Source organism: Marmota marmota, unplaced genomic scaffold (assembly GCF_001458135.2).
Source record: "Marmota marmota marmota unplaced genomic scaffold, marMar, whole genome shotgun sequence".
Lineage (NCBI taxonomy): Eukaryota > Metazoa > Chordata > Mammalia > Rodentia > Sciuridae > Marmota > Marmota marmota.
Genome location: NW_026000016.1, coordinates 19,463,297 through 19,476,517, shown reverse-complemented (window position 1 = coordinate 19,476,517; position 13,221 = coordinate 19,463,297). Strand labels below are relative to the sequence as shown.

The 13,221-nt window shown below is 35.1% G+C and overlaps 1 protein-coding gene across 1 annotated transcript in view; it reads right to left on the bottom strand.

Annotated features, from left to right (window-relative positions):
- Window positions 1–13,221, bottom strand: part of Efcab2 (EF-hand calcium binding domain 2) — a gene marked incomplete at its 5' end in the record, with an annotated part of 131,747 nt that overhangs the window by 76,577 nt on the left and 41,949 nt on the right. The gene's annotated exons all lie outside the window — the stretch shown is intronic.

The window sequence follows — 13,221 nt, the reverse complement described above, 5'->3', positions numbered from 1 at the left end:
TATATATATATATCCCAAGGGCAAACACTTCAAGACAGCAATATAGGCAATGAATTTTTTTAAAAAACAAGACCCCAAAAGCACAGCCAACAAAAGCAGTAACAGACAAACAAATTACATCAAACTAAAAAGTTTCTGCACAGTGAAAGAAAAAAACCAACAGAGTGAAGAGAAAACCATCAGGCTAGGAGAAAATATCTGCCAACTTTATATATCTTACTAGGGATTAACAGCTAGAAAATATGATGAACTCAACAATAAGGAAAAAATGGTTTTTAAAATGGTTAAATGATCTGACGGACATTTCTAAAAACAAGATACACGAATGTCCTACAAGTATATGAAAAAATGTTCACTATCACACTACTCATTAGGAAATGCAAATCAAAACAACAATGAGATACACCAATTCACTCCAGACAGAATGACTTCTATCAAAAAAGCAAAAATAACAAATGCTGAAGACTGGGGGACAGGGGTCTTTTATATGCTAGTGATGGGAATGTAAATTAGTACAACCATTACAGAGAACAGTAGTTCCTTTAAAAACTAAAAATAGAACTACTATGTGATCCAGCTATCCCACTTGTGGGAATATATTCAAAGGGAAGTGAAATCAGCATATAAAAGAGATACCTGCACACCCATGTTTATTGCAGCACTATTTACAATAGCCAACATGTGGAATCAACTGAGTTGTCTCCAATAGCAGATGAATGGATAAAAGAAAATGTGCACAATGGAGTGTTATTTAGTGATACAAAAGGATAAAATCCTGTCATTTGCAGCAAAACGGATGAAACTGAAGGACATTATGTTAAATGAAATAAGCCAGGCCAAAAAGAAAGAAAGAAAGAAAAGAAATGGAGACGTTTATATGGAGATGATATATAGATAGATAGATAGATAGATATAGATATAGATAGATAGATATAGATATATGTATATCTTACAGAAGAAGAGAGTTATAATAGTAATTGCTAAAGGATGGGAAGAGAAGGGAAGGGAAGGGCGATAGAGGAAAATTGGTTATCAGGTACCAAATACAGTTTCATAAGAGGAATAAGTTCTAATGTTTTACAACACAGTAGGGTGACTATTGTTTGTAACAACCTGTTATATATTTTATGAAGATCTAGAAGAAAAGAGTTTGAAGCCTCCAAGCACAAAGAAAAGATAAATGGTTAATAAGAAGGAAATGTTAATCATTCTGATTTGATCAATAATACATCTACCAAGTTATCACACTGTACCCCATAAATATGTACAATCATTAGTATTCTACAATACTGGAGATTGAACTCAGGTGCACTCTACTACTGGGCTACATCCCCAACCCTTTATTTTTATTTTTTATTTTGAGATAGGTCTATTGCCTAGACCACTGCCAATAACCCTCACAATGTTATTCTGTTTCTGCAGTAAACAACTACCTCAATTCATTCTCCTCACAGCAACCAAAACAATTTTCTAAAATAAGCATCACAGCATGTAACTCCCCTACTTAAAACTCTCCAATGGCTGATCATCTCACTGATCTAAACTCCTTTCCATGATCTATAAGGCTCTACATATGGCCCTGTGAACATTTTTAATTTGGTATTATATTACTAACTACATGGCGACTACACTCCCCTCTTTGCTTTTCTCTAACATTCTAAACTGCTTCCCCTTCATGGGATTTTTATATTAACTCTCCCTCAATTCTTCACATAACTGAGCTACACCCCCAGTCATTCAAATCAATCCGCTTTTGGGTAGGAGTAGGGTTACTGGGGATCAAGCCCAAGGCCACTGAGCTACATCCCCTGGTTCCTTCTAATATTAAAGATCTTAACTCAAAAGTTACCTCCAGAGAAGCTTCCCTGATGAGAACACCTAACCTATTCCATCTGCCTAACCATCCTTTATTCTCTAATGTACCCTCCTATTTTATCTTTATAATATAAAATATTTTTATTACCTCATCCTGTTTTATTTTATAACACTTATTACCATCTGAAATTATATTTACTTAGTACTTGTTTACTTGAATAGTACCCATCTCTTTTCTCTATCTTTTCTCTAAAACATTAAGTTCCATGAGCATAGATAGAGGCCTTTTCTGTATCTATCAATGCAGTATTCCTACACTTAAGAAGGAGCTCACACATAATAGGAACTCAAAAAACATTTATAGGAGAGAATAGTGCTTACCACATTGGAAGGGTGTGAAAGAGTAGGGGGTGGAGAGAGGAACTGGTACAGGGGTGCAGTTGGATAGAAGGAATAACTTCTAATGTTCTATAGCACAGTAGGATAACTATGGTTGACAACGACAGAATAATTCAAAAAACTAGCAGAGAGGATTTTGAATGTTTATCATTTTAAATAAATGGTAAATTTCAGAGGGGTTGGATGTACCAATTACCCAGATCTTATCATTACATGCTGTATACATGTACCGAAATGTTACACTGTACCCCATAAATATGTACAATTACTCTGTCATTTAAAAATAAAAACAGGAGTCAGGAACAGTGGAGTATGCCTATAATCTCAGTGACTTAGGAGGCTGAGGCAGGAGGATCACAAGTTCAAATTCAGCCTCAGCAAAAGCGAAGTACTAAGCAACTCAGTGAGACCCTGTCTCCAAATAAAATACAAAATAGGGCTGGGGATGTGACTCAATGGTCAAGTGCCCCTGAGTTCAAGCCCTGACACAAAAATAAATAAATAAATAAAACATATTTTCAATGTAAAAATAATATTTATTGAATAACAAATGACATTGTTAAATATTTTACAGATGGAATAATACCTTTCAACTGAAAAGCACTTTCATATAACTTCATTAAATTCTCACATCAATCTACATTATACTCCCTATTTTGAACAACAAGGAAACTAGTTGTTTCCTTAGAGAAGTTGTTTGACTTACCCCACTAGTAACATAGCAAGTGTAGAGAAAATCAGTATTGGTCTCTGTCCTCTCACTCTTAAGATTCTGTCCCTCAGCGTTTTTTTGCAATATCATCTTCTTAGATCAAATCATGGTGGTTAGTGTGAGGTTAAAGTAGCAGCACAGAAAGAGATTCAAACAGTCTAGACCACTATGCTTTTTGCATGTTTCAGAGATGCTTTGGTCATAACAAGGGTTTAATCAATGCTTACTGAATTAATTGGCTAAACCACATATGTGGCAAAAGGCCTCAATAATCCCAAATTCAACACTGTCCAAACAAAACAAAACAATTCCACTGTCTTAAAGTTTCCTTTTGAAAATAATACTTGAAACACCATTTGGCAACACAACAGTAGTACTTGTCACAGACAAGATGGACCAACAGAAAATGAACTTGTGGGCAAACAGGATAGTTATTTGTATCTAGTCTCTAAGTTATCTCCCCCAAGAAATTTCAGTAATTTCATAAATTAAAAACTTATAGTGGAGGCCAGGCACGGTGGTACACGCCTGTAATCCCAGCGACTTGAGAGCCTGAGAGGCAGGAGGATGACTAGTTCAAAGTCAGCCTCAGCAACTTAGTGAGGCCCTGAGCAACTCAATGAGACCCTGTCTTTAATAAAATATAAAAAAGGGTTGGGGATGTGGCTTGGTGGTTAAGCACCCTGGGTTCAATCTCTGGTACCAAAAAATACTTAGTGGAGGAACTTCACACAGACACTACCTCACCAAATGATCAAAGTTAAAATCAGTATTAAGACATACCAATATTATATATGCTCTTCACAGTACCTGAGAAGGGTACAAACACTCTCTTGTGGTATTCTTCCCCAAAATACATTATCTCAATCTAATAATGAGATATCAAGGGACACACTAAAAAATAACTGAGGAAGACTTTTCAAAAATATCAAGTCATGAAGGACAAAAAGAATGAGAAACTTTCAGTTTGGAGAATAAAAGAAATAACTAAATGTAACACAGGAATTTGCATTGGATCCCGGAAGAGAAGATATATTAGTTTAAAAAGTGAAAGTCCAACAAGACCTATAGTCCAGTTCATGATATCAACCCAATGCTAACTTCTTGGTTTTGATAATTGTACTCAGGGAAAGCTGGGTAAAGTATATACAAGGACTCTAAGTACAATATTTTGAATTTCTGTAACTCTAAAATTATTTCAAAATAAAATGTGTTTAAAAGCACTGAAAAAAATGAATTTTACAACGGCATTGAGCTGAGGTTGTGGCTCAGTGGTAGAGCACATGCCTAGCTAGCATGTGTGTGGGTTCAATCCTCAGCACTACATAAAAGCAGATGAAGGAAACAAAGATATTGTGTCCAACTACAACTAAAGGAAAAAATATTTTAATAAATAAATAAATAAATGGCATTTTAGGGCTGGGAATGTAGTTGAGTGGGAGAGCATTTGCTAGCATGTGTGAGGCTGAGTTCAATCCTCAGTACCAAACAAATGAACCAACATAAAGGTATACTAACTTTTTTCTCTGTGATCCAGTAATGGAGATGTCTGGATAACCTGATATTTTTAAAAGAGTTGCCACTTTTATATATTTAGGAATACGGACCACTAGCAATTTAAGATTTTTCTCAAGTTGTCATTTATCTCTTGATTTTTTTTTTTTAATGCAGTTTTGGGGACAGGGTTTGAAATTTTTTTACATGGCTGATTTTAACGATGTTTTTCTTTTTGGATTTTGAAACCAATACACATGTTCCCTACTCAAATTTTATAAAAGAATTCACTCATATATTTTTTAACACTTTTAAGATGTTGTTTTACATCTAGATATCTAATGCACATAAAACTTAATCTTGGCATGCAACTTGAAGTTCAGATCCAATTTTGTATTTTTCCAAATAACTATCCAGTTAAATCTATCCTTTCCCCACTTCCTGGTGATGCCACCTATATCCTATAATAACTTTCCATATAAATTTGAGGCTATTTCTGATTTTTAATTCTATTTCACTGATCTGTTAACGCCACACTCTTTTAACCATAGAGGATTTATATGTTTTACTATCAAATGAAGCTAAACTCATCCTCTTGCTCGTCTTTATCAGTTTTCTTGGCTATTCTTGCCTATATGCTTTTTCATATGAACATTAAAATTCAATTTCCAGAAAAGATACATTGGTATTTTAATTGAATTTGTGTTAAGTTTATAAGTTAATTTAGGAGTACTTGACATCTTTATTATTCAAGTCTTCTTATCTAAAAAAAAAATATGGTTTCTTTCCGTTTGTTCAAGTCTATTTTTAATGTTTCAGAGCTTCCTAAAATAGCATTTATATATTTTTTTTACATTTTTGCCTATAAACTTTAGCTTTTTTTGTTGCTGTTATAAATGGGTCTTATCTTCTATTACATCATCTAATTGGGAACTCTTTGCATAACTGAAGGCATCTCATTTCTGTATATTAATTTTATTATCTACTACTTTACTAAATTTTCTTTTTCTGTGAAGGAGTTCTTCCATTGACTCTCTTGAGTTTTCTAAATATATAATCATACATCTGATAATACAGATAGTTGTTCTTTCTTCTACCTTTTCTAACTTTTACCATTTCATATCCAATATCTATGTCTATGTTATCACTTGTCTTATTGTGTTGGTTAATGCCTCTTCTTAATACTAAGTAACAATGGCAAATGTAGATATCCTTATCTTATTCTTAATTTTAACAGAAATGCTGCTTATGCCTCCTTATTAAGCAAGAAACTGGATTTCAGACTGACATACATATTTCATGCTAAGGAAGTAAATTTCCTCAGTCTCTACTTGATTGAATCTTTAAAATTGTGAATGTGATCAACAATAATTTAAAATGTCTTTGACTCTCTGCTCTTCATTTTGGTTTCCTCAGCCTCCTTGGACTCTTATTAGTCAACTCATTTTTTGCCTTATTCTCAATAAAGGGTTCTAATTTAAAAATTAAAAAATAAAAATAAATAAATAAAATTATGAATGTGTGTTGAATTCTGTCAAGTCTCTTAGCATAAAAAGAGGCTTTATAAGACTAGGTATAAAGATGATCCTGTGATTTTTTTTGTCACGTCTATTAATATAAATTATATGAACAAATTTTCAAACATAAAACTATTTTTACATTCCTGGAATAAACTCCAGTTTGCTTAATGTGCTACTGGATTTTGTTCTAATATTTTATCTACAATTTTTATATAAGTATTAATAGTTAAAATTGTTCTATAGAGGTTTTTATGCAATCTTTATTGATTATCAACATTATACTCTCACTTAACAAAAATAATTTAGAAGTTTTCTTTTTTTCTGAAAGAGATTAAGTACCGTTAGTATTAAATATCTTTTAAATTTAATAGAATTCTCCTATGAAACAGTCTAGATTTAAGATTTTTGGTGAGAGAGCTCTTTGAAAATTTGCCTATTGATTTTAGGAAATTTAATGTGTCTAGATGTTGTATTTTTACTGAGATTAGTATATTTTGCTTTTTTGTCAACTTAATTTTAAGTGCTTAATTTAGTGGGGTTTTTGCATATCCATAAGGTTACATAACAATCACCACTATCTAATTCTAGAACACATTTATCATCCCATAAAGAAGTCTCATACCTGTTAGTAATCACTTCCCATTTCTCTCTCCCTTTACCACCAATCTATTTTCTGTCTCCATAGATATGCCTATTCTGGATATTTAATATAAATGTCCTCATAAAGCATGTGGTATTTTATGTCTAGCTTCGTTCACTTTACATAATGTTTTTAAGATCATCCATATTGTAGCATTTATCAGAACTTCCTTTTGTGGCTGAATAATATTCCATTATATGAATATAACATTTTGTTTACCAATTAGCTGACATTTGATTTGCTTCACTTTTTGGCTATTACAACTAATGCTGCTATGAGCATTCATGTACAAGGTGTTTTTAAAATTTTTAAATTGTAGATGGAAACAATACCTTTATTTTATTTGCTTATTTTTATGCGGGGCTGAGGATCAAACCCAGTACCTCACACATGCTAGGCAAGTGCTCTTCCACTGAGCCACAACTCCAGCCCTGTACAAGAGGTTTTTAAATATATTTTTTAATTTCTCTTGGTTATACACTTAAGAATGAAAATGCTAGATCATAATGATAACTCTTCGTTCAATTATATGAAGAACTACCAAACTTTTTTCTAAAGTGGCTGCATTATTTTATATTCTTAACAAAAGTATGAGAGGTCGAATTTCTCCACATCCTCAACAACATTTGTTGTTTTTCACTTTTTAAATTATAATCATCATTGGAACTGGAGAGTATTACCAGTTAATATCCTCAAATAGCAGAGCATTACCTAGTATGTGTAATGGCCTGGTTTCAATCACACTGATTGAAGAAGGGAAGGGAAGGGGAGGAAAGGAAAGAAGGAAGAAATAGCTGGGTGCAGTGGTGCATGCCTGTAATCCCAGCAGCTCAGGAGGCTGAGGGAGGAGGATCGAGAGTTCAGAGTCAGCCTCAGCAATGAGGCACTAAGCAACTCAGTGAGACCCTGTCTCTAAATAAAATACAAAGTAGGCAGGGCTGGGGCTATAGCTCAGTGGTAAAGTGCTTGCCTCACATGTATGAGGCACCGGGTTAGATCCTTAGCACCACATAAAAATAAATAGATACTGTGAGTTCATCTACAACTAAATAAATACTAAAAAATACAAAGTAGGGCTGGAGATGTGGCTCAGTGGTCAAGTGCCCCTGAGTTCAATCCCTAGTATCAAAACCAAAAAAAAAAAAAAAAAGTTAAGAAAGAAATAATAAGGGCTGGGGTTGTGGCTCAGTGGTAGAGTCCTTGACTATCATGTGTGAGGCACTGGGTTCAATTCTCAGTGCCACATTTAAATAAATCAATAAAATAAAGGTCCATCAACAACCAAAAAATATATTTAAAAGAAATAATAAAAATAAAAATAAATAAATAATAAGCTAGTGAATCTGAAGTAGGCTAGTGAATCTGAAGTAGTATCTATTGTGGTTTTGATTTGCATTTCCCTAATGACTAATGATTTTAAGTGTGTTTTCATGTGCTTTTCAGCCATTAAATATCTTCTTTAGAGGCATGTCTATTCTTTTTGCCCACTTTTTAACTGGGTTATTTTTTTCATTTGTTGAGTTGGAAAAATTCTTATATACTTTGAATACTGAACCCTTATCAGGCACATGATTTGCAGATATTTTCTTCAACTCTGTGGCTAGTCTTTTTACTTTCTTGATAATGTCCTTTGAAACACAAAAGCTTTTAATTTTGGTGAAATCCAATTTATCTCCCCACCGCCCTTGGTTTGCTTGTGTTTTCAGGTTTATATATAAGGAACCACTGCCTAATCCAAAGTCACAAAGATTTTCACATGTTTTCTTCTAAGAATCCTATAGTTTTAGCTCCCTATGTTGTTCTTTTATCTATTTTGAATTAATTTTGATACATGGAATGTGATAGGTCTCCAACTTCACTCACTTGCATGTGGATAACCAGCATCCCAGCACAATTTGTTGAAAAAACTATTCTTTTCAATTTTATTGAATTGTGTGACCACCTTAGTGGAACATCAATTGAACATAAACATGAAGAGTCTATTTCTAGACTCCCAATTCTTCTCCATTGATCTACAAGTCTAGCTTTATATCATTATGCAAGTTTCACACAGCCTCGATTAATGTAACTCCGAAGTAAATTTTGAAATTGGGAATGAGTCCAACTTTGCTCTCTTTTTTTCAAGTTTGTTTTGGCTATTCCAAGATTCTTGCAATTCAATATGAATTTTAGAGTCAGTTTATCAGTTTCTGGATTGGAAAAAAAAAAAAGAGGAAGGGATCCAAGGGATAGTTCAAGAGTGGAAAATATGTCTAGCATCAACAAATTCCTGGATTCTATCTCCAGCACTAAAAAATAATAATAATAATAACAATAATCTGGGTTGCTTTTGTTATTGTTTGTTTGTTTGTTTGTTTTTGATACTAGGAATTGAACCCCAGGGACACTTAACCTCTAAACCACAACCCCAGCCCTTTTTATATTTTGATGGGGTCTCACTAAGGCTGACTTTGAACTTGCAATCCTCCTGCCTTAGCCTCTCTAACCACTGGGATTATAGACATGTGCCACAGCACCCAGCTGGCATCTGGGATTTTCACAGGTTCTTCATTGAATCTGTTCATCTATTTGGGGGAGTACTGCCATCTTAACAATATTAAATCTTCCATTCCATGTACACTGACTAGGAATCAGTTTTGACAAATTATATTTTACTAGAAAGTTGCCTATTTCAACTAGATTTTTCAATTTGCCTACACAGAATTGCACAAACAACTTGCCTTACGTTTTAAATTTTCCTGTTTTGATGATTATTTCTGCAAGCCACTTGTGCTTTCTCCAAAAAACAAAACTATATAAATACATATTTGTACACACACACACATCCATATAGGGCTGGGGTATAGCTCAGGAGTAGAACATATGCTTGGCATGGGGCAAGGCCCTGGGTTCAATCTCCAGCAACAAAACAAAACCAACTTTTCATTTTATTTAGGAGTGTCTACCATTTGCCTGTTTTCCAGCCCCATTAATCCCATACTTATCTTCACTAATTTCTCTCTTCTGCTTTCTTTCAATTTATCCTTTTCCCCTAGCATTTTGAGTTGGATAGTCTATTAATTTTTGTTTATTTCTTTATGCTTTCATAGGTATTAAATGAATCTTAATTTGGTTGTATCTCATAGATTCTGATGTCATTTCCATTTTCAAACCTTATTTCCAATATTGTTATTTTCTAGAAGGTTTCAATTTAATTGTCCCAAGATTTCAACTTTGACCTAGGAGTTGTTTATTTAATAGACTTTTAAAAACATTTTCTGCATTGAGGTCCAGATTTGGGTATAGATAAGAGAGATATCCCAGAACAGGGTATAAAATTAAAAGAGAGAAAGAGGGCTGGGGATGTGGCTCAAGCGGTAGCGCGCTCGCCTGGCATGCGGGTGGCGCTGGGTTCCATCCTCAGCACCACATAAAAATAAAATAAAGATGTTGTGTCCGCCGAAAACTAAAAAATAAATATTAAAAAGAGAGAGAGAGAGAGTGAGAGAGGTTTGACTTAGCAAACTTAACAGGCCAAACAGAGAAATAATTGTCCCCAAAAAGGAGGCTGAAAAGGAGGAATCAGAGATGTTGGATGAAAACAAAAAGAAATATCACAGAAAATAAGATAAGGAACAACCTCAAAAAAAAAATAAATAAGCTTGGACAGGAAAATAGAGGTCAAGTCACAAATTGCATGTTCAAAAAGGAACAGGCTGAAGGTTGTCAGTAAGAACAAACTCCTTTTTGAGATGCTTAGTCATGATGAGAAAGACAATGAAAGGGCATTTAGCTGTGAGCTTTAGTGGGTGGGTAGAAGTTTTTTGTTATCTTGTTGTTTTATTAATATGGAAGACATTTGTGGATGGGATATTTTGAAATAATAATGGAGTCATTTCTATCCACAACTCTTTATACTCATTGCTCAACCTAAGTGGCTAGAGTAAATGTGTTCACTGTCTCAAGGAGAGGATAACTCAGAAGAATACACATACCAGGATGTGTGTCAAGGAACACTTAGTGATTAAAAGGGAAGTGTGAAGGTGTGGTTCAGGCACTTGTGCTATCCATGCCTACACCTGTGCAGACATCCATTGTCTGGTTTTAGGTTGTGGATTTGGGAAAGTCATTAGATCCTATCAGGTTGTAGAGCTGTGTGTGCCAGTTCTGTGCCTCCCTTACTCACCCTTCCAGTACACAGAATGAAACCCAGGACCTTGTGCATACTAGGCAAGTACTATATCACTGAGCTACAAACCCAGCCCTCTAGATTGCTCTTTTGCAAGCAGTTCTGGACTTATCTGGGCTATGGAGCAGCTCTGTAAGGCCATCTTACAGACAAAGTTATCTAACTTTTCCTCTAACCTCTAAAATTAAATTCCTTTGAGTAGATTATACCAGCTATTGGCAGCCCTCATATTACTTTAGTTTGTCCCTCAAGTTCATATTCAAGTCCTTTGCTCAGCTTGTTATGTTGGCAACGGTAAGGCAGGGATGGGTAGTTTGTGTTAAAAGCTGCCCAGGTGAGTCTAATGTGCACCCATTGCCCTCGATCACATGCCAACAAGTCTCTCATCCTACAGCCAGGTTTGTTTTTGTTTTTTTCCCCATAAAAATCCAAATCATCTTACCACTTGTCTTCATTTATGGATTTGTACTGTTTATATACTAAAATCCAGGAACATTAGGCAAAGCAAACAATATTATTCACCAAATGGCCTTTGGTTCACCTTTACACATTCATTTCCTAATAACTTCACAAAACTAGTTACCTATCCTAAGTTAATATTATGGGCACTGTATATAGACAAAGAACCCAAATATTAAATACAATTTATCTTCAGTAAGTTTGTAAGTCTGGAGAGACAAAAACATAAGCTTAAAAACATAAGAACTCTTGGAATGGGGTGAGCAAAGGACAGACAGCCTAAAATGAGCTCTCAGTGGAAGACTGGAAACTACTACAAAATGCACTCAGTATTTTTTAGAAAGAATAGATTTCTCAGAAAATGAGTGCTGGGGATGTAGCTCTGTGGTAGAACACTTGACTAGCATGTACAATGCCCTAAGGTTCAATATCCAGCACCACCAAAAAGAAAAACAAAACAGAAGACTGCTATGGGCTAGGAGCTGGCCAGTATTGCATCCGTGCCTTTATATTAACCAAAAGCTTACTTGAATTATAGCACTTGAAGCCTGGCTTCTGGACTGGTTTCATTACTGCATTATACAGTGGCACCTCTATACCATGTTTCTAATTCTTTCAAAGACAAAAATAAGGATTTCCCATGCTACTTGAGACACTACTACAGTACCTAATCTTCTCCCTTCACAGCCACTTGAATAGCATCCACACAAGTCCTGTCTTTCTCACCTTCCCCCAGGCAAAGAACAGATTTAGAATTTCTTGCCTTGCTATATATAGATGAAATAGATGAAGTTTCTGTCACCCTCTCTATTTAGAGCATATAGAACACTGAATTCTATTGCTACAGTTGACTATAGTGAAGATGGGTGCTTAGTGTACAAGGTGGTATAGATACTAATCTCTAAATTCCTTCTCCCCTCCTCTTTCATAAATATGGGGGAAATTTTTTTAAACTCCTGGACTTTCTTATGCCACTTTGTACAAATGTATCTAATAGCCATAGCTTGTGATTTCTGTATAAAGCCTACAGAAGACATTCTTCATCCATCCATGCTTGACAGGAATAGTAAAATAGTGATGGCAACTCTCTGAAAGGGCCCTCCATTGACTAACTTCAGCCAGAGTTCACCAACATGTTCCTTGGGTGCTGTAGAGCAAATTCAAGAATGCAATTATGTGAGGATTATGATCACTGCTATAACAAACTCCAGCCTCCAGTGGCTTAACACAAGAGTCATAGAAGTGGCTTATATTAAATCCAAAATGGATTTTCTTGATCAGTGGGTGGCTTTCCTCCAAATAAATCATCAGAGGATGAGCTCCTTTCATCTTGTGGTTCCACTGTTTTCAGCATAAGGTTTCTAGAGTCACTCTGCTGTATGTATCAAGCTCTAAGGGGAAAAGTCTGAAGGATCGCACATGGGAGGTTTCCATGTAACAGGCCTAGAAGTGGCACACATCACACCTCTACCCACATTCCACTGGCAAAAACTCAGTTATATGGTCTAGCTCAACCATGATCTCTAATCCCCCTCTATCTGGAAGGAAGTCTGGGAATTACAGTGTACCTATAGACCTACAGACCACCCAGTCTCTACACAACAAGCACCATGACATAAGTCATTAGCACTGCCAGGGAGGGGGTTATAAAAAACCAATAAGTTTGCCAAAGTTCCAACTGCTGGCTTAGAAACTGTGTTGAAATGGCATAGTATTAGGCATAGGCTACCCTAGCAGGATTTGAAAGTATGCGTCAAATAGGCACTATGGTCCCTGCCAAATCCACAGTACCTTTCTAATAGTTTTTTGATGTATAGATTGTTATGTTCTATACAGTTAGATCTGGCTCCCTAGGGTAGGGTTAGGTGTTACTTAACCAAAATATGTCATCTCTCAACAAGAAGGACCTATGAAGCTGTCTATCACAAGAGTTCTGCTCAACAGAGGTACTCTCTACTGAAGATTAACAAATGATTACAACAGACTTTTCTTACTTCCTTCTTGGGAATTTTAA